This window comes from Talpa occidentalis, unplaced genomic scaffold, assembly GCF_014898055.3.
Source record: "Talpa occidentalis isolate TD23 unplaced genomic scaffold, MPIMG_talOcc4v2.1 talOcc4.9, whole genome shotgun sequence".
NCBI classification, from domain to species: domain Eukaryota; kingdom Metazoa; phylum Chordata; class Mammalia; order Eulipotyphla; family Talpidae; genus Talpa; species Talpa occidentalis.
In genome coordinates this window covers 71870385-71897716 of record NW_023605305.1, presented here as the reverse complement: position 1 = coordinate 71897716, position 27332 = coordinate 71870385, and the positions used below count along the sequence as shown (strand labels likewise).

Genomic DNA, 27332 nt, shown 5'->3' with positions numbered 1-27332 from the left:
GTGTAAGTCTCATCTCTGTGTGCAAGAACCTTAAGGTTCTGGGCTTATAAAAAGGGCGACTTTCTCTCTAAGCCGATTGAATGGCAGGAATTCAGAACGCGAGGGTGGAAAGGTACAGTCTCCCTGTAGCGAGGCAGTTCTGAGACCGAGCTGCTGCGGAGGGTGGCAGAGGATGCTTTCAACAGTGCAAAGAGATGCTAGCCCCCAAAGGCCACAGGATTCTCTTCACAGATGCCCGTGGCACTGGGTTCTTAGAATTCCGGATCTGACCATCCTTGTTTCATCTGATGTCTTCATTTAGTTAACTTCAAAAAGGCTGTGTGTGTCGCAGTTGTTTGCTGCAGTTCAAAAATGTCAGTTTCATCGTTGTCCATAGTTTTCCAGTGAAGACATATTATCATAGAATTACTAGGAATTCAGAGTCACGGAGAGAAATAAAGGGTCTCAAGTACAAGTGTTTCTTGTTTCAATATTAGCAGAGTTTGCAGTCCAGGCATGTCTGGGAACAGGCCATCTCTACAGCCATGGGATACCACTCGTGCGCTCTGCCCAGTGCAGACACTAGGCTTGGGGTGAGTTCTGGTAGGCCAGGGCTTTACCTAATGAATTACCACTTAAAAGAATTACATGATAGGGGTGGGAACAAAGGCAAGGGGCCAGAGAAAAGGACTCTGGCTCGGGAAATGAAGCAGCTCTGGGTGAATTCCATCAAGTAGAGGGGCAGTGATGGCAGAGGCACGCAGAAGATGGAGCAGAATGAAGTTTTAGAACATGTGGCTCTGAAGTCACATGTTCTTCTTGGACATATTGAAGAATCAACAAAGTGTAACATAGTTTAGTATCAAGTGCTACTGGAAAACAAAAAGGTAAAACTCAACTTAAGCCCATTTATGAGTCAAAACAGACTTACTTACTTTTTGTAAGAAGTATAATATCCTTTGTTCTGGTCATCTGCAGTTAAGTCATGAATGAGACAATAAAATTTCCCTTGGTAAACTTCCAACTAATTAAGCACATTCTTCGTTTCTGTATTATGTACAGTTAAATAAGAGTGGGAAAATCAGTGCATTTGGTGACTCCTTGGACAAATATTTTTTGAATTCTTCTAGTCTGATTCCGACGTAGGAACTGAATGCAAATAGAACTATACCTTCCCCCCACGACCCCCGCCCGGACTTCAGTTTGCTGGGTTTCAAGGATGTCAGAGACCAGCCAGGGGGCAGCTGGAGAAAAGCCGCAGAGGTGAGGCCACATGGAACTGAATGTGGAGCAGTGGGAGAGGTGTGGTGAGCGTGGGTGGGGCCTGCCAACCTGGGGGTGTGGACCCCATACTTTATACAGGAGAGGCCTTTGAATAGAGAGGGTGGACTTCTCAGAGATTGCTGTGGGTGGAATGGGTTGAATGAGGTTGCCATGGGGACAGGGCGTTTAATGAGACAGTGAGACAGTTACTGTTGAAGAGAGAAGAGAAGAGGGAAGCATTAGGTGGAGGCCTGGACACAGAATTCAGAGAATCCCAGGATGTGTCAGCCACTGGGCATATAGGAAGAGTGAGAGGGAGGACACGTCAGATGCTTGGACTGCGTGGGGAGTGGCAAGGCTCGCCCTGACGAGGACAGTGGGAAGACCCCAGGAGGCCTGATGGTGGGGGCAGAGAGAGAATGAGTTGAGGTTAATTAATATTGTAGGTAGTATGTCAGCCAGGACTCTATCAGAAACACACACACACACACACACACACACACACACACCTGGCAAGTCTAAAATGCAAAGGGCAAGCTGTGAAGAAGGTCAGGCTGGAACCATCCGGGAGGAGCCAACACTCTGTCCCAGATAGGTTTTTAATTCCCTCAAGGAAATCTCAGTTTTGCACTTAAGGTTTCATTGGATTGGATGAGGCCTCCCCAGAATATAAAGCATAATCTCCTTTACTTAAAGTCAACTGATTTTAGAAGATTTTGCAGAATCACATCTGCAAAATACCTTCTTAGCAACATCTAGATTAGTGTTGGTTTCAATAACTGCGATCCATGGCCTACTCAAGTTGACAAATAAAATTAACCAGTATAGAGAGTAAGCCATGGAATTTGTGAAATATTCAAGTAGTAGAAGATGAGTCAATAAAAAGTGTGTTCCTGCCATCCCAAATTCCTGGAGCCTCTCTCTGGGGGAAATCACAGTTAAGACTTTCTGTGCCTCGAGGCACAGATGGGAAAGGGATTGAATAGGAAATAGGCACAAGGTGGGAGCATCTTAGCATTTGGATAGGATGCAAAATAACGGCAAGATTAACGAAAGAGAGTGAAAGACATAAACACGGGAGATGGAGGGCAGAGTTCTGGGTATTCCATGTGTGGGGGACCAGGAGAGGGGTTATCACTAGAGTCTTGCTCTGCAGAATCCTGGTGAGCTCCTGCATAAAAACTTCAGAGAAAGTGCCTAAGAATTGGGGCGGGTGAGTGGCAAAGGGACAGACATTAAGGCTGCCAGAAAGATGGAGTTCTTTACCCCTGCTCTTGACTGGTAAAGCGCAACAAAAATCTCATTCCATGCTTGGATGGGGACCCTGCTAGGAAATGTTGAAGAAGCAGGGGTTAAGATTTCTACTTTGTGCTGCTGAGAGCCCCTTCTTTAGATTCTGTTTTGTGAGATTCTGATTGAGTTGAGTGTGTCCTGGAGAGTCATTGGAGTTTTGTATAGGAACTTGAGGAGGAGAGTCTAGTGCTGAGAGAGGAGGGAAGGAATAGACTCTGCCCATAGCGAGAAGAGGAAACATGTCTAGTGAATTCTTCCCAGAGGGATTTTTGCAAACAATGTCTACTGTTCCATTTTATCCTGTATCCAGTGGGCTCCCCAGTACTCCTCTCCCTTCCATTGTTCCAGAGCAGCATGACATGGCTTATTTTACTGAGTATAATCCCTTCCAACTCCATCCATGTGCTGCGAATAGCATGAGTTTATCCTTTCTGAATATTATTCCATTGTGAATATGTACCACATCTTCTTCCAGTCATCTATTTTTGGGCAATTGGGTTGTTTCCAACACTTACCTATTGTAAGTAGTGCTGCAATATTACATATGGGTGCAGGTGTCCTTTTGAATTAATGTTTTTGTGTCCTTTGAGTAGATACCTAGGAGTGGAATTGCTGGATCATATGGAAGCTCCATTTTTAGTAGACCGAGGAATCTCCAGACAGCTTTCCATAGTGGTTGGAGCAGTTTGCACTCCCACCAGCAATGTAGGCGAGTTCCTTTTTCTTCACATCCTCACCAACATTTGTTGTTCTTAGTTTTTTTTTAATTGCTTTTTTTGATTATAATTTTTTAATTTTTACATCATTTTTCATTTTTAAACAATATTTGCTTCCCCCACCCCCTCAGGTGTAGTCCCCATAGAATTTCCTTCACCAATGCACCCGTGCACCATCACCTCAGTCCCCTTTGTTCCTCCCTCCCTCCCTCTGATCCCTCTCCCTCCTCCCCTGCCGGATGTCTCTGACTTATAATTGTCTGTTTTTGCTTTGTTGTGTTTTGTACTGTTATTATTTTCTTACATGGATGTCTTATTTGGTTTTCCTATATTCCTGCTATAAGTGAAACCATCCGATATTTTTCTTTTTCCTTCTGGCTTATTTCACTGAGCATGATTCCTTCTAGCTCCATCCATGTTGCTGTGAAAGGCATGAGTTTATCATTTCAGTTGCTGAATAATATTCCATTGTGTGTGTGTGTGTGTGTGTGTGTGTGTATATATATATATATATATATATATATACACACACACCACATCTTCTTGATCCAGTCATCTATTTTGGGCATTTGGGTTGTTTCCAGGTTTTACCTATTGTAAATAGTGCTGCAATAAAACATAGGGGTACAGGTGTTCTTTTGGATCACCTGTGTCCTTTGGGTAGATTCCTAGGAGTGGAATTGCTGGATCATATGGTAGCTCCATTTGAGGAACCTCCAGGCAGCTTTCCATAGTGGTTGGGCCAGTTTGCACTCCCACCAGCAGTGTAGGAGAGTTCCTTTTTCTTCACATCCTTGCCAACATTGTTGTTGCTAGTTGTTTTTTTTTTTATTTGTGCCATTCTTACTGGTGTAAGGTGGTAATCTCAATGTGGTTTTGATTTGCATTTCCCTGATTATAAAGGATGTTGAACATTTTTTCATAGGCTTGTTGGCCATTTGCATTTCCCCTTTGGAAAAATGTCTTTTAAGTTCTTCTGCCCATTTTTTGACTGGATTGTTTATTTTGTTTTTGTTGAGTCGTGTGAGTTCTTTGTGTATCTTTGTGATCTGTCCCTTATCAGTTGTATGGAGAGCAGAATTTTTTCCCAGTCAGTGGGGGTGTCTCTCTATTTTTGGTTAATGTCTCTTTTGCTGTATAGAAGCTTTTCAGTTTGCTGTAATCCCAGGAGTTTATCTTTTCCTTGACTTTCTTTGCTTTGGGTGATGAGTCTTTAAAGATGTTACTGAGATGTATGTCTTGTAGTGTTTTACCTATATTTTCTTCTATGTATTTTATGGTTTCAGGTCTTAATGTCCCGTTCTTTTATCCACTTTGAGTTGATTTTTGTGCATGGTGAGAGGTAGTGGTCTAGTTTTATTCTTTTGTCCAGTTTTCCCAGCACCATTTATTGAATAAACTGTTTATGTTCCATTGCATATTCTTTGCTCCTTTGTCAAAGATTAGTTGTCCATATAAGTGTGGCTTTGTTTCTGGGTTCTCTATTTGGTTCCATTGGTCTGTGTGTCTGTTTTTGTTCCAGTACCAAACTGTTTTAATTATTATAGCTTTGTAGTATAGCTTGAAGTTTGGAAGTGTGATAACTCCATTCTCCTTTATTTTTGTCAGTAGGGCTTTGGCTATTTGTGGTTTTTTGTGGTTCTGTATGAATTTCATTAGTGTTTGTTCTATTTCTTTGAAGAATGTCATTGAATTTTTATTGGAATAGCATTGAATCTTTAAATTGCTTTTGATAATATGGCCATTTTGATAATGTTAATTCTCCCAATCCATGAACAGGGGGTGTCTTTCCATTTCTTTATATCTTTTTCTCTTTCTTTTAACAATGTTTTATAATTTTCTTTGTATAGGTCCTACACCTCTTTTGTCACATTTATTCCCAAGTATTTGATTTTTTTAAAGATTTTATTTATTAATGCACAAAAGAACTGGGGCACAAGCTGGAGGTGTAGGGGATGAGAGGATTCACCAGAGACAGAGTGGGGAACAGAACAGGCAGATTGACTGAAATACACTGTTGAGGGGAGCAGCAGGGGAGTGAGGAGAGGTCTGCTGTGCCATGTGGGTTGCTCCCTGGCCGTGGATCGAACTTGTGGTGCAGTGGCTGCGGATAACTTCATAGGCTGATTTTTTTTTTGTTTCAATTATAAAAGTGTGGTTTTCTTGATTTCTTCTTCTTCAGATTGATGGATTGTGTGTAGGAAGGCTACTAATTTTTGTGTGTTGATTTTGTATCCTGCTACTTTACTAAACTGGTGGATCATTTTGAGTCATTTTTGTGTGGAGTTTTTGGGGTTGTCTATGTATATTATCATATCATCTGCATATAGTGATAGTTTTACTTCTTTTTTCCCTATTTGGATTCCTCATATGTCTTTCTCTTGTCTTATTGCTCTGGTTAGGACTTCCAGTATTATATTGAAAAGCAGTAGTGAGAGTGGACATCCTTGCCTTGTTGCAGATGTTAAGGGAAAGGTTTTCAGCTCTTCACCATTGAGAATGTTATTGGCTAGAATCATTTCCAATTTCAGGTAATCAATTTTAGGGCCAATTAACCTATTCTTGATTTTGGAGCAGAATAATTAACTAATGTCGTGATTAAATACTTTCGGTTTATTTTGCTCACACATGACTGGGCCATTCTAGATTCAAGCATAGAATATAAAAAGAAAAAGTTGGTGCCTGCACAGACCAGCCTTACCCTGATCTCAAGGCAGACTCATTGTCTGTTGGGCTTGGAGGAGCCACAGCTAGCGCTGGCCTCAATCTGGAGGAGGCATCTTCCCATAGTCTTGAACCAGGGGCTGCAGGGCTAACTGTTGCCTCCTTTGCCCCAGTTTGCTAGGGCACAGTGTAACCTTGCTTCATACCCTGGAGCAGCATAGTAAGGGAGCCACTACTGCCTGCCATCACTGCCAGCCTCTACCTGAAGCCTGGGCTCCAATGGGGCCACTGGTGGTAAGTAGTAAAATGCCTCCCGTCAGTGGCTGCTGCTTGCCCTAACCTGCAAGCTGCTTCTCGGGTCTTGCAGCAGAGTCCCTAGCAGGGAGGAATGTTCCTGTGCTCAAGCCAGTTTCAGCCATCCTGCAGGGCAGCTTCGTGCCTCCCCAGAGGCAGCCTGGGAAGCTGTGGCCATTATCACCCCAGTCTAGGGGCTCCAGGACTCAACACTTGCTCACACTGGGGGAGGGGCTGCCCAGAGGCAGCATGATCCAGAGGCTGATGGGAACCTCCAAATCCCTCCTCCACTGCTGTTCCTGCAGCAGTGCTCCAATCAGGTGCTGGAGCTGGGGGCAGGAAGCAGTCATTGCTATCAAGTGTTCAGGCACTGCTGCCCAGGCAGCAGGTCAGAGCAAAGCTAGCCTTGCAGTATGGGCTTTGCTGCAGGGATCAGGCTTCAATTTAGCACAGCCTGTGTTTAGTGGGTGGGAAAGAGCTGTTCTTCCCCCACCCCCCACCACTTGTGGGGGGCTCTGATTTTATAGCCACCATGGAAAACCTCAAAGTAGGATAGGCCCTCAAAAATTTTTGAAAAATTTAAGCCAGCAATTCTGATTCTGAGTATGTACACAAAAGAATTGAAAGCAGAGAGACTGAAATATTTGTACATAACAGCTTTATTCATAATAGTCAAAAGGTGGAAATAACCTACATATCCGTCAGTGGTTGAACTGATAGACAAAATGTCAGTATACTCATGCAATGGAATGTTGTTATCAGTTTTAAAAAGGAAAAGAATTATTGTACATGTGATACTATAGACGATTCTTGAAGACAACATGATAAAAGAAAGAAATCATACATGAATGAATAAACATTGTATGCATTCAACTATATGAGGTACCCAGAGTAGTTGATTTCATAAAGTAGTACAGTAGTTAGAGGGGTCTGGGAGCTGGATGAACTGGGGAGTTAATTTTACTTTGGGATGATGAAAAAAGTTCTGAGGTTGGAGTTGATGGTTGCACAAAAATAGGAAATGTATTTAATGTCATTGAGTTGAACAATCAAAAATAGTTAGGATGGTAAATTTTGTTCCATATATGTAACCACAATAAAAATTAAATCCTAAAATGTCTGTATAGAGACAAAATGATAGAGAAAATAGGTAAGGGAGATCCAAGATACATATAATTGGAATCCACAAAGAAGAAGCCAAGAGTGAATCTCAACAAACATTAAAAGTAGAAATTACGGGGCCCTCCCTGATGGCACAAGGGATTTAGTCTCAGCACTATGAAGCTATCAGCAGCCACTGCAGTATGAGTTCAATTCCCAGCCAGGGAGCTGCCCACAGGGTGCAGCAGACCTCTCCTGTCTCCCTCACTGCTCCTTGAGCAATGTATGTCAGTCATAAGAATACAGACAAGTTTTAAATATGCAAGAATATAAACTACAGGGTTCCCATGAGCTAGAATCTGCTAGAGTACAAGTTTCATCTAAGCAAGAGATGACAGGAAACTTCAGTAAAATATTCAAATGTGAGCAGTGATATGAGTTCTTGTAAAGCTAATACTAAAAGATGGGCACAAATCACAACAGAATAGAATATCTGTGCATTTGTCCTGACAATATAGGTATAATCAGCTTACAAAAATTGGGAGGAAAAGAAGCCTCCCTGGTGGCGCAAGGGGTTAAGATGCAGCACTAAGAAGCTATCCACAGCCACTGAAGCACGAGTTCAATCCCTGGTCAGGGAGGTGGCCCACATGGCACAGCAGACCTCTCCTATCTCGCCTGCTGCTCCCTTCAGCAGTATATTTCAGTCAATCCGCCTGTTCTGTTCCCCACTCTGTCTCTGGTGAATTTTCTCACCCCTCACACCTCTGGCTTGTACCCCAGTTCTTGTATGCATGAATAAAAAAAAACTTTAAAAAAATTGGGAGGAAAAGAGAAAAGAATTTAAAAATTATGGAATACATAAAGAAAGTAGAATAAGTTTGCCTGGTATGCAATAGGGATAAGGGTATTTTTAAAAGTAACAAACCACATAGTAAACATTTATGCATATTTAAGAAGTCAAAGGTAAAGAAAGACCACAGATTCACAGATGTCATAAATTGGGAGACAAAGGAGAGGAAGGAGGGTGAGAAGGAGGAAGCTAAAGCTATCTTTTTGTTGTTGTTCATAGGAGGGGAACAATGAATACCATAAAAAAAAGTAGAGGGGGCAGATTTAACATGTAATTTAACAAATAATATTAGTAGCCAGTAAAATAAAAACATAAATGCTGCAAAACTAGAACAACAGTGAAATGAGTTAAGAAAACAGACTACTGAAATTATTTCTGAAAATATATAAAGTAAGTATATTATATGGCAGAACCTAGAATAAACATATACTTATAGTAATAGGTACAAATGTGCTTAACTCATCTTTTACTGATTTTTGGATTAGATAGCAAAGTAAAGCCCAACTCCAGACTTTACTAGAGATAGAACTAAAATGAAGATTCAGAAGAGATAAAACTAAAATAAAGAATCAGAGAAGTGAAAAATGAAACAATAAAAGTTAAGAAATAAAAGAAAATGTAACCCTAAGACAAAAGATTCAAAAAAGTTAAGAATAAAAGAATAACTAAGAGGGCCTCCCTGGTGGCACAAGGGGTTAAGGCCCAACCTATGAAGCGGTCCGCAGCCACTGCAGCATGAATTCGATCCCTGGCCAGGAGGCTACCCACATGGTATAGCAGACCTCTCCTGTCTTACCTGCTGCTCTCTTCAGCAGTGTATTTCAGTTGATCTGCCTGCTCTGCTCCCCACTCTGTCTCTGGTGAATCCTCTCACCACCCTGCACCTCTGGCCTGTACCCTAGTTCTTGTATGCATAAATAAATCTTTAAAAAGAAAGAATAACTAAGAGAAAAAATACATATAAAGGTTATATTCCTAGAATTAGAAAAGATAGAATTTAGATAGAAGATATATCAAAGAAGAACACTTAATGAAGCTAAAGCTTATAATTCATGACAGGTATAAATCATTATGAATAGATGTAGCAACAACTCTGAAAAACTGGGTAACTGGAAAAATATAAAGATGGATCTGTATTTCACACAATTCATAAGTATAAGTTTCAAATAAGTATTTAAATAAAAAAATTGGTAGAAAAAACATGGCAACTTAAACAAAAACTTGAAATGGGGACAACCATCCTAATATAAAAACATTCCTGGGGGGCGGATCAACATGGCAGTGAGGAAACGCTGCGAGTAAGATCTCCCATTAAAAAAAAGTTAATAGGGAGGAAAAGTGGGAGGTCCCAGTGAGAACTGGGACACGGAAGATAAGCGGACGACTCCAGCAAACTGCCCGAAGAAGAAAGTTACCATAAAAGAGGACTAGAAAGGAGGAAAGCTCAGAACCCTGCTGCCCTCCCCCACCCACAAAGTTGGCACTCTCCGACCAACAGAAAGAAGGAAAAAAACAAACAAAAAAAAAAACCTAAAACAACCAACAAGAACAAACTATGCATCAAGCAGGACTGTGAGTGGAAAGGAACTATTTCAGCCACCACAACCCGTGAACTGGAGCTGTGGAGAACCCTGCAGGATTCACCACGAAGGTGAGCGAATGGCTCCAGGTGCCATTAGAGAAAAACAAAGACTCCCGGAGACCTACATACAGCCCCAGGCCAGCCGGTAAGCTTGTGCGGAAAAGCTGCGTGCTTGAAAAGCAAACGCGGATCGCGGCTGCCCAGGTCCCCATGCCTGCGACCTAGGCTTGAGGGGAGACGTGTGGGGGCCCTCACTGAGGTGAATGTCCCTCACTGAGTAATCAGAAACCATGCGCCCGGGCATGGGAGCGGGGTGCAAAAGGCGCCATTTCTGCGGACACTGAACTGGGCTACAGCCTGCGTCCTTTGGAACTGAGACCCGGGGCACGAAATTCGGGGCGTGGGTTCCCCATGACGGTGGGGCACAAGGCAGACACAGCACCCCAAAGCCGTTGAGGCTTTCCCCACCACTCCCACTCTGTTCCCCATCCCACGGGGTGAAAAAAACAGCTCCCCAAGGACACTAGGAGAGATCTCTGGCACCACCTAGCGACCAGAAAAAAAAAATCACCAACACCCCACAGAACAGGGACCTTTCTTCAGAAAAGACTGCTTGAAACCGGCAGAAGGCTCCAGGAGGAGCCAGTGGTGAGCTGGAAAGTTTGCCCACGCCAGGCCCCTTCTGACCAGCAGTCCAAGCCCAGAGGGGGAGTGGGCACCCACGGCCGGGGCAGACCGAGCGAGCAGAAGAGTGTGCCCTGCATCGCCATTTTAGAACAGGGACATTTCTTCAGTAAAGACTGCCTGAATCCAGCATAAGGCTCCCGGAGGAGCCAGAGGTGAGCTGGGACGTTTGTCCACGCCAGGCCCCTTCTGGCCTGCAGTCCGAGCCCAGAGGGGGAGCAGGAACCCACCAACGGGGCAGACCGGGCACACAGGGGAGTGTGTCCCCGCATCGGCATTTTAGAATAGGGACCGTTTTTCAGTAAAGACTGCTTGAAACCCACAGATGGCTCCCGGAGGAGCCAGAGGGGAGCGGAGAAGTTCACCCAAGATGCCGGCCAGTCCCAGCAACAAAGTGTCCCAATGCATATGGCAAATTAGAAAACAGACAGTAGGGAGTAGAAGAATCACACACAACCTAGCAACTCCTCAGGAAAAAAGCACACCACAAAAAGAAAACCACCCCCCAGATTGCAACGACAGTAACTTGGAAGAACTTCTGAGCTTTCCAGAAGGAGAATTTAAAATTGCCATGATTAAAAAAATGACAGAAGTCATAAAGGAAAACAATGATAAGGGAAAAATAATCAATGATCAGAAGAATGAAATTGAGTCCCTAAAGAGGGAAGTAAAAGAAATGCAGGGGATCAAAGAGTTAATGGAGGCACTAAAGAACTCTGGGAAAAGCAATGAAAGCAGAATAGATGAAATGGAAGAACGAATAAGTACTCTTGAAGACACACAAATAAAAAGAACCAAAACAGAAAAGGAAAGAGAAGTACGAAGGAAAAAGACAGAAGAAAGACTTCGGGAACTATCTGACTCCATGAGGAAAGGAAATATAAGAGTTATAGGAATACCAGAAGGAGAGGAAAGAGATGTAGGAACAGAGAAAATATTCAAGGAGATAATTGAAGAGAACTTCCCAAACGTGAAGAAGGAGCTGAAAATTGATATACAAGAAGCAAGAAGAACACCAAACTTCCACGACGAAAGGAAAAATACAGCAAGACACATAATAGTAAAGCTCCCAAGAATCCAGGACAAGGAAAAAATAATGAAACTGACAAGAGGGAAGAAACAGATAACATTCAAAGGAAAACCAATCAGGCTGACATCAGACTTCTCCGAAGAAACACTACGGGCAAGGAGAGAGTGGAGGGACATAGTCAACAGACTCCAAGAAAACAGATGCCAACCAAGAATACTCTATCCCTCAAAGCTCGCCTTCCTCTATGAAGAAAGAATAAGGACCTTCCCAGACAAACAGAAACTCTGGAATTTCATTACGACTAAACCCCCACTCCAAAAAATACTACAAGGAGTCCTAAAGCCAGAACCTCAGAGGGATGAATAACAACGAAAGAAGGCCAAAAAAAAAGTTATTAAAAGAATAAATAAATAAAATCAAAGGAAAGACAAACACAATAGCAAATACAGATGCTAACATATCAATATTAACTCTAAATGTAAATGGACTAAACTCTTCAATAAAAAGACACAGAGTCGCAGGCTGGATTAAGAAACAAAATCCAACCTTTTGCTGTCTCCAGGAAACACATTTAGCTACAAAAGACAAAAATAGACTCAAAGTTAAAGGATGGAAAACAATCCTACAAGCAAATGAACCAAAAAAGAAAGCAGGAACAGCTATACTTATATCAGATAAAACAGATTTCAAACTCAAAAAGATAAAAAGAGACCCCAACGGTCACTACATTATGATCAAGGGGACAATACTTCAATAAGAAATAACACTCATTAACATATACCAAACAAAGGAGCACCAAAATATATCAGACAACTATTGTCATCTCTGAAAACAGACATCAGAGAAAACACATATGTAGTGGGAGACTTCAACACACCACTAACAACAATGGATAGATCAACGAGACAAAAAATAAGTAAAGACACTAAAGCTCTAAATAAGGACCTAGAGCACTTGGGCTTAACAGACATCTATAGAACACTACACCCCCAAAAATTGGAGTATACATTTTTCTCAAGCGCACACGGATCATTCTCCAGGATCGATCACATACTGGGACACAAGACAAACATCAACAGATACACCAAGATTGAAATGATACCAACTATCTTTTCTGACCATGAAGGCATCAAGCTAGAAATAAACCATAAAAAGAAGGCGTGGAGATTGAAAACCACACTACTGGAAGACCACTGGACTAATGAGGAGATCAAAGAAGAAATTAAAAAATTCTTTGAATTGAATGACAATGAGGACACCAATTTCCTAAATGTATGGAATGCAGCAAAAGCAGTAATAAGAGGAAAATATATAGCAATAGAGGCTCACATCAAGAAACAAGAAAGAACTCAAAGAAACAACCTAATCTTGAAGCTTAAAGATCTAGAAAAAGAACAACAAAAAAACCCCAAAACCAGTAGAAGAAAAGAAATAATAAAAACCAAAGCAGAAGTAAATGAAATTGAAACTGACAAAACAATCCAAAAGATCAATGAAACCAAGAGCTGGTTCTTCAAAAAAAATCAATAAAATAGACAAACCCCTAGCCAGGCTCACAAAGGAAAAAAGGGAGAAAGCACAAACAAACAGGATCATAAATGAAAGAGGAGAAATCACAACAGACACAGCAGAAATCAAAAGAATAATCAGTAACTACTATGAACAGTTATATGGAAACAAGTTCAACAATCTAGAGGAGATGGACAAATTCCCACAACTCTACAATCACCCAAAGCTAGATAAAGAAGAAATAGAACACCTAAACAGTCCAATTACAAGCAGGAAATTGAAATGGTAATCAAAAACTCCCCAAAAACAAAAGCCCAGGACCTGATGGATTTACAAATGAATTCTACCAAACATTCAGAGACGAATTAGTGCCTATCCTTCACAAATTCTTCCAAAAAATTGAGAAGGAAGGGACAATACCAAGCACGTTCTATGAAGCCAACATTACACTAATACCAAAACCGAACAAGGACAACACAAAAAAGGAAAACTACAGGCCAATCTCCCTAATGAACCCTGATGCAAAAATCCTCAATAAAATTTTAGCTATCAGAATCCAACAATGTATCCATAAGATAATTCACCACGACCAAGTAGGATTCATGCCAGGGACACAAGGATGGTTCAACATCCGAAAATCAATCAACGTTATCCAACACATCAACAAAAAGAAATATGAAAACCATATGATAATATCAATCGATGCTGAGAAAGCTTTCAACAAAGTGCAGCACCCATTCATGATAAAAACCCTTGAAATTCTTGGGATACAAGGAACATACCTCAACATCTTAAAGGCCATCTATGACAAGCCAACAGCCAGTATCATTCTCAATGGTGAAAAGCTGAAAGTATTTCCATTAAGATCTGGAACAAGACAAGGATGTCCACTCTCACCACTGCTTTTCAATATAATACTGGAAGTCCTAGCCAGAGCAATAAGACAAGAGAACGACATAACAAGGAATCCAAATAGGAAAAGAAGAAGTCGAACTATCATTATTTGCAGATGATATGATAATATACATAGAGAACCCCAAAACTCCACAGAAAAACTAATTCAACTCATCAATCAGTTCAGTAAAGTGGCAGGATACAAAATCAACATGCAAAAGTCAGTAGTCTTCCTACACACAAACAATAAATCTGAAGAAGAAGAAATTAAAAAAAAAAACCATCCCTTTTATTATGGAGAAAAAAATCAAATACTTGGGAATAAATCTAACAAAAGAGGTAAAGGACCTATACAAAGAAAACTATAAAACACTGTTAAAAGAAATAGAAGAAGACACAAAGAAATGGAAAGACATCCCCTGCTCATGGATTGGAAGAATCAACATTATTAAAATGGCCATCCACCAAAAGCAATATACAGATTCAATGCTATTCTAATAAGAATTTCAATGTCATTCTTCAAAGAAATAGAACAATTATTGATGAAATTCATATGGAATCACCAAAAACCCCGAATAGCCAAAACTCTCCTGAAAAAAAAAGAAGGGAATGGAGGCATCACACTCCCAGACTTCAAACTCTACTACAAAGCCATAATCATCAAAACTGCATGGTATTGGAACAAGAACAGACACACAGACCAATGGAATCGAATAGAAAATTCAAAAATAAACCCAGAGATATATGGTCAACTAATCATTGACAAAGGAGCAAAGACTATGCATTGGAGCAAAGAAAGTTTGTTCAATAAATGGTGCTGGGAAAACTGGGTCGCTACATGCAAAAGAATGAAGCTTGACCACTACCTCACACCGTACACAAAAATCAACTCAAAATGAATTGAAGAACTAGACATAAGACCTGAAACCATAAAATATATAGAAGGAAATATAGGTGAAACACTACGTGATATGCACATCAAAGACATCTTTACAGACACATCACCCAAAGCAGTGATAGTGAAGGCAAAGATAAACAGCTGGGACTACATCAAATTAAAGAGCTTCTGCATAGCAAAAGAGACAATAACAAAAACAAAGAGAAACCCCATCGACGGGGAGAGCATTTTTTCACACAACACTAATGATAAAGGACTGATCACAAAAATCTGCAAAGAGCTGATGAGACTCAACAACAACAAAGAAAATAATCCAGTCAAAAAATGGGCAGAAGAGCTAAAAAGAAACTTCTCTGAAGAGGAAATGCAAATGGCCAACAGGCATATGAAAAAATGTTCAACATCACTTGTAATCAGGGAAATGCAAATCAAAACTACCATGAGATACCATCTTACACCAGTGAGATTGGCACATATTAAAAAAATTAGCAACAACAAATGTTGGCAAGGATGTGGAGAAAAAGGAACTCTCCTGCACTGTTGGTGGGTGTGCAAACTGGTCCAACCACTATGGAGAGCTGTGTGGAGATTTCTGGACCTACAAAACATAGAGCTTCCATATGATCCAGCAATTCCACTTCTAGGTATTTACCCAAAGGACACAGAAGCATCAATTCCAAAGAGCACCTGCACCCCTATGTTTATAGCAGCACTGTTTACAATAGCTAAGCTTTGGAAACAACCAAAATGCCCAAAAATAGATGACTGGATCAAGAAGATGTGGTACATATACACCATGGAATATTACTCAGCATTCAATAAAGATAAACACATGCAATTTGCAGCAACATGGATGGCACCGGAAGGGATCATGCTCAGCGAAATAAGCCAGAAAGAAAAAGAAAAATACCAGATGGTCTCACTCATAGCAGGAATCTAGAAAGCTTAAATAAGGGACCAGGAAAATAAATAACTATAAGAAAGTGAAAATCAAAATCAACAAGCAACTATGAACCAGAGATACTCTATGGAGGGTGAGGGGCAAGGAGGGGAGGGATTGGGGTCAAAATAAGGGGGTTGCAATTGTATGGGGAATATAAAAATAAAATTTATTTAAAAAAAAAGAAACAAGAAAGAACTGAAAGAAACAACCTAATCTCCCACTTTAAAGAACTGGAAAAAGAACAACAAAAAAAACCCAGTAGAAGAAAGGAAATAATAAAAATCAAATAATAAATAATAAAAATCAAAGTAGAAATAAATGAAATAGAAGTTAAAAAAACAATCCAAAAATCAATGAAACCAAAAGTTGATTCTTTGAAAATATAAACAAAATAGATAAACCTCTACCAAGGCTCACAAAGAAAGAAAAGGAGAAAGCACAAACAAATAGGATCATAAGCAAGAGGAGAAATTACAACAGACACAGCAGAAATCACAAGAATAATCAGAGATTACTATGAACAGTAGCATGCAAACAAGTTCAACAATCTAGAAGAGATGGATAAATTTCTGTAACTATACAATCATTCAAAGCTAGATGAAGAAGAAATAGAACACCTAAACAAACCAATTACAAGCAGTGACATTGAAACAGTATTCAAAACCTTCCCCCAAAACAAAAGCCCAGGACCAGAAGGCTTCACAAATGAATTTTACAAAACATCAGAGACTAACCAGTGCCTATCCTACACAAACTCTTCCAAATCATTGAGCAGAAAGGAGTACTACTAAATACGTTTTATGAAGCCAACATTACACTAATATAAAAAAACCGTACAAGGACAACACAAAAAGAGAAAACTACAAAAATAGAAATCTCTCTAATGAACACTGATGCAAAAATCCTCAATAAATTCCTAGCCAACAGAAAGATAATTCACAATGACCAAGTGGAGTTTATTCCAGAGGCACAAAGATGGTTCAGCATCCAAAAATCAATGAATGTAATCCAACACATCAACAACAACAACAAAAAAATAAAAACCATATGATCATATCAATAGATGATGAGAAAGCATTCAAAGAAGTGTTACACATCATTTATGATGAAGGCCCAGGAAATTCTCAGGATAAAAGGAGTATACATTAACATAGTAAAGCCTCTATATGACAAACCCATAGCCAATATCATTCTCAATGGTGAAAAGCTGAAAGCCTTTCCCTTAACATCTGCAACAAGGCAAGGATGTCCACTCTCACTACTGCTTTTCAATACAATACTGGAAGTTCTAACCAGAGCAATAAGACAAGAGAAAGACATATGAGGAATGCAAATAGGGAATGAAGAAGTAAAACTACCACTATTTGCAGATGATATGATGATATACAAAGAACCCTAAAAACTCCACAGAAAAACTAATCAAAACAACCAGTTTAGTAAAGTAGCAGGATATAAAATCAACATGCAAAAATCAGCAGTCTTCCTATATACAAACAATCAATCTGAAGAAGAAGAAATCAAGAAAACCATCCTTTCTATAATTGAAACCAAAAGAATCAAATACTTGGGAATAAACCTAACAAAAGAGGTGAAGGACCTATGCAATGAAAATTATAAAACATTGTGTATGTTTTTTTTTTTTTTAAAGATTTATTTATTTATTTATACAAGAACTGGGGTACAGGCCAGATGCGTGGGAGGGTGAGAGGATTCACCAGAGACAGGGCGGGGAACAGAACAGGCAAACTGATGAAATACACTGTTGACGGGAGCAGCAGGCGGGACAGGAGAGGTCAGCTGCGCCATGCGGGACCCTCGCTCACCAGCCGGGATGGAACCGGCGCTGCAGAGGCTGTGGACAGCTTCACAGTGCAGCGCTCAGCCACCTGTGCCACCAGGGGAGGACCATAAAGCATTGTTAAAAGAAATAGAAGAATACACAGAGAAATGGAAAGACATCCCTGCTCATGGATGGGAAGAATCAACATCATCAAAATGGCCATCCTACCAAAAGCAATTTACAGATTCAGTGCTATTCCAATAAAAATCTTAATGACATTCTTCAAAGAAATAGAAAAAATATTGATGAAATTCATATGGAGCCACAAAAAACCTTGAATAGCCAAAGCTCTCCTGACTTAAAAGAAAAGGGAATGGAGGTATCACACTCTCAGACTTCAAACTATACTACAAAGCCATAATAATTAAAACTTCATGGTTCTGGAATAAAAACAGACACACAGACCAATGGAATGGAATGGAAAACCCAGAGATAAAGCCACACATGTATGTTCAACTAATCTTCGACAAAGAGCAAAGAATATGCAATGGAACAAGGACAGTTTGTTCAATAAATGGTGCTGGGAAAACTGGAACACCACATGCAAAAGAAAGAAACTAGATGGCCTCCCTGGTGGCACAGGGGTTAAAGACACAGCAGTATCAAGCTATCGCCAGCCACTGCAGCACGAGTTCGATCCCTCCCTGGCCAGGAAGCTACCCATATGACACAACAGACCTCTGCTGTCTCACCTGCTGCTCCCCTCAGCAGTGTATTTCAGTAGATCTGCCTGTTCTGCTCCCCACTCTGTCTCTGGTGTATCCTCCCACCCCACACCTCTGGTCTACACCCCAGTTCTTGTATGCATAAATAAGTGAATCTTAAAAAAAAAAGAATGAAACTACTCCACTACCTCACACTATGCACAAAAATCAACTGAAAATGGATAAAAGAACTGAACATAAGACCTGAAACCATAAAACATACAGAAGAAAATATAGGTAAAACACTACATGACATACATCTCAGTAACATCTTTAAAGACTCATTCTCCAAAGCAAAGAAAGTGAAAGAAAAGATAATCAGTTGGGATTACATCAAACTGAAAAGGCCCTGAACAGCAAAAGAGACATTAACCAAAACAAATAGACACCCTATTGATTGGGAGAAAAATTTTTACTCCATAAAATTGATAAGGGACTGATCACAAAGAACCCACACAACTTAACAAAAACAAAATAAGCAATGCAGTCAAAAAACGGGCGGAAGAACTTAAAAGACACTTCTCCAAAAAGGAAATGCAAATGGCCAACAGGCATATGAAAAAATGTTCAACATCCTCATAATTTGGGAAATGGAAATCAAAACCACAGTGAGACACTACCTTACACCAGTAAGATTTGCACATATTAAAAAAAAACTAACAACAACAAATGTTGGCGAGGATGTGGTGAAAAGGAACTCTCTTACACTGCTGTTAGGAATGCAGACTGGTCCAACCACTATGGAAAACTGTGTTGAGGTTCCTCAGACTACTTAACTTGGAGCTACCATACAACCCAGCAATTCCATTCCTAGGAATCTACCCAAAGTACCCAAAAACATTAATTCAAAAGGATACCAGCACCCCTGTGTTTATTGCAGAACTATTTATAATAGGTAAGACTTGGAAACAACCCAAATGCCCAAAAATAGATGACTGGATCAAGAAGGTGTGGTATATATACATAATGGAATATTACTCAGCAATCAATAAGGATAAGCTCATGTCATTCACAGCAACAGCGATGGAGCTGGAAGGGATTATGCTCAGTGAAATAGGCCAGAAAGAAAAAGAAAAATATCGGATGGTTTCACTTATAGGAGGAATGTGGGGGAACCAAATAAGGGAGCAGGAAAAAATAATTACAATGAATTAAAAAACAAAATTAGCAGGCAACTATAAATCAGAGACACTGCAGGGGAGGGGGAGGGAAGAGCACAAGGAACTATGGTGATGGTGCATGAGTGAATTGGTGAGTGGGAATTATATGGGGACTACACCTGAGGTGAGAAAGCATACACTGTACAAAAAGGAAGAATGATGTAAAATATATATAAAATAAAAAAACCAAACCAATCCTTAAATGTGTATGCATCAAACAGCAGAACTACCAAATATCCAGGAAAAACTGAAAAACAAAACAAAACAAAACAAAAAAGTAAGAAGCAATAGACAACTCCACAATTGTAGACTTCACCTATTCTTTTTTTAAAAATTAGTTTATTTTATATATTTTTAAGAACACTATTAACCAAGAAGATCTCATTTCTGTAACAAAATATGTGTAGGATGTAGATTCTAAAAACTACAAAATGCTGATTAAAGACATCAAAGATGATCTAAATATGGGGGAGAGAGATATCATGTTTGTGGGTTAAAAGACTCAACATAATAAACATGTCAGTTCTTTCCAAATAGATAAATAGATTTAACACCATCGCTATCAAATTCTCAACAAGGTATATTTTTAGGTATAGAATAGTTCTTTTGTAAATTTACACAGAAAAGAACATAAATTAGCTAAGACGATTTTGAAAAAGAATAAAGTGGGTGGAATTGCTCTATTCAATTCCAAAAGTTATTTATCTGTAATAGTAAGACTGTGTAATTGGTGGAGGGATCAGTGGAACTGAGAATCCAGAAACAATCCAAAAACAAGTATGACCAATTGATTCCTGACAAAGGTAAAAAAGTCAATCAGATGGAAGAAGGCTAGTTTTTTCAACAAATGGTGCTGAAAAAATTGGAAATCCAGAGGCAAAACATTGTACCTTGACCTAAACCTTATACTTTATATAAAAATTAACTGAAGATGGATTATAGTTTTAAATATCAGTGAATAACTCTAAAACCAGAAAAAGGCAAAATCTGCAGGATATAATTCTTGGTAAGGATTTCTTATCTAGAACTCTAAAAACACAATCCATAAAAAATTGATAAATTGAAATTCACCAAAATTAAAAATTTTGCCCTGTGAATGATCCTGTTAAGAAAATAAAAGGATGAACTAATAATATTCTATATGTGAATTCTTTGTCAAATGTCAGAATACATAAAGTACTTTCAAAATTCAACAGTGAAAAATTCAATGTTAGAAAATGGTCAAAAGGCATGATGAGACATTTTACTAATGAAGGCATGGAGATGCCAAATAAGCACATGAGATGTTCAATATCACTAGACAACAGGGAAATGCAAATGAAGAGCATGGTGAACTATCACTACACATCTATTGGAACAGCTAAATGAAAAATAATGATAATTCCAAATGTTGGTGGGGATGCAGAGAAACTTGATTGGATACTTTGCTAGTGGGAATGTGAAATGATATAGTCATTCTGGAAAATTGTTTAGCAGTTTTTTCCTAAACTGCCAATAAACTAAACATATACTTGCCACAAAAACCTGGAAATTGTACTCCTGGGCATGTACCCCAGAGTAATGAAAACTTATGTTCACACAAAAACCCGTAGACAATTGTTTATGCCAACTTTATTTATAAAAAGCCAAATAGTGGAAGCAAAAAATATCTCTCTCTAGGGCAATGATCAAGTAAACCATTATCATGAATGGTTTAATTTATACCATGGAGTGGACTAATTTATACAAAACAACTTGGATGGATCTCCAGGGGATTATGCTAACGGAAAAAAGGCAATCACAATAGGTCATATACTGTGTGATTCCATTAATATAACGTTCTCAAAATGTCAAATTTAAAGAGATTTATGTTAGTTTCCCGAGGTTCTCATAACAAATTGCCACAACTTAATGACTTAAAACAATATAAATATATTCTCGTAGTTTTTGGACACCAGAGTCTGAAAGCAAGGAGTCAGCAGGTCTGGTTCCTTCTGAAACCAGTTCTGCAGGAGAATCTGTTCCGGGCCTCTCTCCTAGCTTCTGGAGGCTGCCAGCAATCCTTGGCATTTTCATTTCTAGTTGCTGCCAATCTCTGTCTCCATCTTTACATTGCCTTCTTCTCCTTGTGTTTCTTACTAGGATACTTCTCATTGGATTTAGGCTTTACCTTCACTTTAGAATGAACTCATCTCAAGATCCATAACATAGTTGTGATGAACTTTGGCAGTAATGGACAAGTTCTATATCTTGGTTACAGCAGTGGTTCTGTGGATTTCTGCATGTGATAAAATGACACACATTGTGCCCATATCAACTCTCCTGGTTTTGATAATTGTAGTTTGGTTATGTGAGATATTAGGTCACTGGGTGAAACTGAGTGATATACACCAGAGGACCTCCCTGTATTATTCTTGCAACGTTCTGTGAATTCTATAATTATTTCAAACTAAAAAGTCAGTCCCCACTTCCTCACCCCTCAACATAAGCAAAGACAAAGGGCAAATGATAAACTGGCAAAAATATTTCTCATTTCACAAAGGAATAATCTATGGGATGTAGGTGGTAGATGGTCTTGGAAGATGAGCACCACCATCCTTTCCTGTGTCCAACACTACTCCATCCAGAGGTAGAGTCTATTTCTCATCCCTTGAATCTGTACTGACCCGTGAATTTCCATGACCAAGAGAATAAGAAATGATGTTCTAGGACTTCTGAATCCAGGTCTTAAGAGAATTGGCAGCAGCTATCTGCTTCCTTTTGAAAGGAAGCCGCTGTGAAAGAAGACTGACTTCCCCAAACACTCTGCTGTGAAGAAATTCAAGTTAGCTACTTGAAGAGGTCCCCAGGGAGCACCACAGCGCTGGACATGTGAGTGAAGACGTACGTATTGGACTGTCCAGTTCAGCTGGCAACTAAATGCAACCAAGTAAGTACCCCTGGCTGGGGGCAACTGGAGACCCCCCAGCAGAGCCCATTCAACCCACACAAATAATAACTTGTTTTGAGCTGTTAAATTTTGTTGCTTGTTAGGTGGCACAGATAAATTAAGTAGGGCCTTTTCTTTGTATGAAAATGGGCAAAGGAATAAATAGGTTATAGAGATAGGAATGCAAATGGCTCTTAAGCACCATGAGACATTCGGCCTCACTCATATGAACAATGTAAATTAAATACACATAGGTATCATTTCTCACAAATCATATTGGCAAAAGTCAGAAATTTGAAATTTGCAATTCCTTATAGTGCAACTATAAGGAAATAAATTTGGTTGTATGCAAAATTTTACAACTCCTAAAGAGAGCATTTTGGCATTACAAAAAAAAAAAAAAATTCAAATACATTATCCTTTGACCCGCAATCCCACCAGTGGGAATCTATGCTACAGAGACATATGCACAAGCATGGCATGACCTATAAATGAGCATATACACTGTGGCACTGTTTGTAAAGGCAAAAGACCAGAAAGCTAAGGGGCTGTCAATAGGGAACTATTTAAATACACATGACTTGACTTAACAATAATGCTTGCAGATCTTTTCCAAGGGACTTCCTAACGTCAAAGTTCCAATAGGCTTGAGTCCAACCCAAATGAGGCAACAGGAGGGAAAAGATGGAGCCTGGGGTGGGCATCTGAGACAAACCGCACAGCCTTCCCAGCATCAGCCCTCCAGGATGGAGGTAGTGAAAGAGCATGTTAACAGAGGGTGAGGAAGCTTCCTAGCAGAGATGACCCTAAAATCAGGGCCATTTCATCCTGCCTTCCCTGAGGTGCAGCCAGTGTCACCGACAGGCACACCTGTCCGCTCACCCTCACCCAACAAAACTGTGGGGTCCCAAGGAAATAATGGCGGTTGGCAACAAGCTTGGGATGTTTCTACCTCACACTTGCATGTATTTTTAAGAGGAATTTTATTTTGTGGGTAGCAAATAAATTTGTATTGTTAACAAAACAAAGTAAAGCAGAAATCTTTGAGGTGGAAGGTGTCAGAGGGACCCAGGGGCTGGAGCAAGAGGCAGCTTGATGGGCTCCTGTCCACACCTCCTTCTTCTGTGGTTGCCTCCTACCCCATCCAGACCCTGCCCTCACTCTCCCCTTTCCATTTGACAATTCTGAGAAAATTGTGTTCGCTGGTGATTTTCTAGAGGAAGCAAAAAGAACGGGTCTCCATATCCTTGACCAGCCTCTCCATCTGAGTGGACCACTTCAGCTCCATTTGTCCTCTGGGCCCAATAGGACGAAGAGAACTGTGTGGGCCTTCCTGACTTCAGGGCAGATCTCCCTGTGCATTCCTGTTCCCTGCCCCACCCTGGGAGCCACACTGTGTTCCCCACATTCAGGTATAGCCGGTAGCAGACAGTTGGAACACAGTGTAACCCCACAGGGCAGCAAAGGAGACATGGAGGGGAGCATCTCAGACAGGAGGAGGTGGTTGATCTTCCTTGGTTGGTGGGGGGCAGGTAAGGGGAGACAGCATGGGGGGCTGCAGATGGGGTCTGGAGCAGAGTGGGAGAGGGGCTGTCAGGTCCAACAGCAGCTCCTGCGAAGACATGAGGGGCAATGTGTTTGGAGCTCACAGTTTAGATATCCTTCCAGACCACCCAGGTCAGGCCTGTGTGGCTGGAGATTCCCCAGTCAGAAAAGCCCCGCTGCATTTATGAAGCATCTGTCCTGCCTTGGGCGTTTTCTTCTGGGGACCTGCGAGGGAATGGGGAGGTACCTTGGGAATGTCCTCCTGCATGGGTGACTGAAAGGCCCGGGTCCTGGGGTAAGGATGCCTCAAAGCAGAGATCTGGTAGCAAACCAGGAACCTCACCAGAACTTCCAGGTCTCTTAGGTTGTGTTTGGGGATCATGGGGTCTTGGATAGAGATGGCGGTTAGATGTCACCCTGGAGCGGGGCTGGAAGGTCTGCCCTGTGCAGTCCAGTGTATTTCTGAGCCATATGCTGTGTAGAGACCAACATATAGCACCCCACATGGTCCATAGCAAAAATATGGTTTATTGTTATCACAGCCACAAATTTTAGGAGGACAGTGGCTTTGTCATTCCAAGGAGAGGAAGAGGGGTTGTTTCTCTGGGTGTTGGTGGATTAGTGACAAAGCGTAGGTATTAGGGTGAACTTGCCCTTCAAAACAAGCCCATTTTTGTTTAGATTGGGATGTGTGGCTTATTATTGCGACTAGTACCATCCCAGGGACTGTGGCTTAAATGTCAAGATATATTTTTCAGGTGCATAAGACACCAGAGATCATAGCTGTCTGGAAGAGTGCATTTAATTAGCAAAGGGAGCCCATAAAACTGCCCCAATCTTGATGAAACAGGACTGACGGGCTTTGTGCAGCCCTGGGTTTTAATTACAGAGCTAGATCCCTGGTGATAGTTTCCAAAGGGCCTTGGTACTGTGTTAGTGGGAGCTGGTTTTAACTTTCAAATCTTATCTGCTAAGTCCCGAATGCCAAATACCTCTGGAGAAAGAAAGAGAGCTACATAAAAGCACTTTCTGAGTAGCTGATAGTGTAGAGCCTTCCATGTTCCAGGCGCCAGCACAGTTATTTAATGGTCCAACAAGATTTTTTTTTACTCCTTTGGAAGATTTGGGAGACCACTCACATTTGGAAAGGTGGCTAGTTACCAGTTTTCACCTGACTCTGCCTGATGTTTACTTTCTCTTGACCTACTATCTGCATCCTAGGCCCTTGTGGAGAAAGCCAGAAACATCCCTTCTTTGATGACTGCAGCAAAACAAAGACTCCTGTGGTTCAGTGACAGTCCAGCCACGCCCACCCCAGTGGCTGTCTCCCCAAGAGGTGCATGGGGAGGTCTTGACCTTTGGGGAGCTCTCAGCTTACTGCCAGGTAAGCAAGCATGCTGCCATGGGGGTGACAAAGTGACCTGGCCACGTGATGACTGGTGGGAAGTGAACACAGCCGACCATGCCTGTGCATGCTGGGAAGATGCAGGACTCACTGATAGCTGGAGTTTAGATGAAGACTTTACTTGGCAAAAGGGGGGGTATTACTATGGATCTTACAGGAAAAAAAAAGGGTAAAAGGACTACTAGGAACAACTATTTGCCAACAAATTAGATAATTAGATAATGAATTTGTTGGAGACAAATTGCTGAAAGTGGCTCAAGAAGAAATAGAGAATCTGAATATATCTAAGCATATATAAACAGATTGATACCAAAAGTACAGGCTTCAACAAAAGGAAAAGTAGATAAACTGGATTTGGTCAAAATTCAAAACATTTGTGTTTGGAAGAAAACCATCAAAAAAGTAGAAATAGTACTTATCCGATAAGGGACTTATATCTAGATTATAGAAGAAACTTTACACTTCATTAAGGAAAAACCGAGGGCCTCCCCGGTGGCGCAGCGGTTGAGCGCTGGGTTGCGAAGCTGCCCGCAGTCTCTGCGGCGCCGGTTGGATCCCCAGCTGCTCCCCGGCCACCAGAGGAGGGTCCCGCATGGCGCGCAGACCTCTCCTGCCGCCCGCTGCTCCCCTCAGCAGTGTACTTCGGTCCTTCTGCCTGCTCTGCTCCCCGCTCTGGCTCTGGTGAATTCTCTCGCCCTCCCGCGCTTCTGACTGTACCCAGTGCATGTATGAACAAAACAAACAAACAAATAAATAAAAATACATGCCTCTCAAAAAAAAAGAAAAGGAAAAACCGAATTAAAAGTAGGCAAATGAATGGAATACACATTATTTTTTCCAGAGAAGATATATAAATGGCTAATAGGTACATAAAAAGATGATCAGCATCATTAGCTATCATGGGACTGTGAATTAAAACTACAATGAAAAAACACTTCGTATTCTGTAGCATGGTTGGAATCAGAAGACCAGATGGCAAGCACTGGTGAGAATGGGGAGCAGTGGGTACTTCATACACTGCGTCACCCCAAGCAGGGACGGGCGCAGAGGGGCGAGCTCAGGGATGGCCCGAGGGCCTGGAGAGGTTTCCCGGAGAGGTAGCCGTGAGCTACTCCTTTCACGGCTTTCTCACTGGTTTTATTTTAGTTGGAGAAGATGATGAAAAAACGCAAATGGAATTTGAAAACAAACCAACAAATGAAGAGCCTCAGCCAGTCCCCGATACTCTTCTGGATGTGTCATTTGCAAAATGTGCCTGTCTCAGCGCCAGCGGGAAATACTGAACATGAGCAAGTACACGGCTGTAAGCACCGAGTGTGGCGCGGTGCGGCCTGGGACAAGACCATGTACGTGGCTGCTGCTGACACACTGAAAGCGTCTCCAACTGAGTTACTCTTTCCCTTAGTGAGTGTCTTGTTTTTTCATACTGTTAGTCTGTGTGTGAAGGAGGCCTTTTTTGTTTGTTTTTCATTGGGAAGATGAACAAAGGTGACTATTTGCTTTAAGCTTTTATTTATTAATTTAACTTATATATTCATTTAAACACCCCCCCCACCCCCGTCATGGAAGAGATGCACACTTATGGCTTTTACCATTAGTGGGACTGTTATTCTTTAAATCTTCTGTAATTCTTGCTTTATAAAGACCACTGCTGTGTGTCACGAAGATATCAACATCTACGCTGTGAACTGCACCTTTACCCTAACAAGGTGTAACATCTTGAAGGGTCTAGAAGAAGTGCAGTGGGCTTTGTATTGCTTATTGCTTTTTCCCATGATTCCAACCGTCTCTGTCTTCTCTTTTTGCTGCATTTTCTGGTAAAAGTTTTACATACTTTCATGTTTCGTCTCTCTGAGCTACTGTTTTAGTTGTAGTTCTTGTAGGTGGCAAAGAGTGGGGTACTACCTTTTGTCTTAGTTCTGCCACATAATTTAGCTTTTGGGCTTAAAAAACCTCCCTAAATGATTGGCTTTATTCATGTCTTTTTATGTGTATTTCTTTGGATAATTAGGAAGTTTAAGATTTTTTTATTGAGATATGGATAGCTTTAGGTATAAAGCACAATGA

The 27332-nt window shown here is 40.7% G+C and overlaps 1 long non-coding RNA gene across 2 annotated transcripts; it reads left to right on the top strand.

Annotated features, from left to right (window-relative positions):
• The first annotated feature begins 1115 nt into the window (after window positions 1–1115).
• Window positions 1116–25101, top strand: LOC119236490 (uncharacterized). Of its 2 annotated transcripts, none has more exons than XR_008550331.1 (3): window positions 1116–1242; window positions 22154–22315; window positions 25082–25101. It is a non-coding gene; the product is annotated as an uncharacterized LOC119236490 (long non-coding RNA). The 2 variants fall into 2 exon arrangements; XR_008550330.1 differs by lacking the exon at window positions 25082–25101 and adding an exon at window positions 23533–23568.
• The last annotated feature ends 2231 nt before the right edge of the window (window positions 25102–27332 follow it).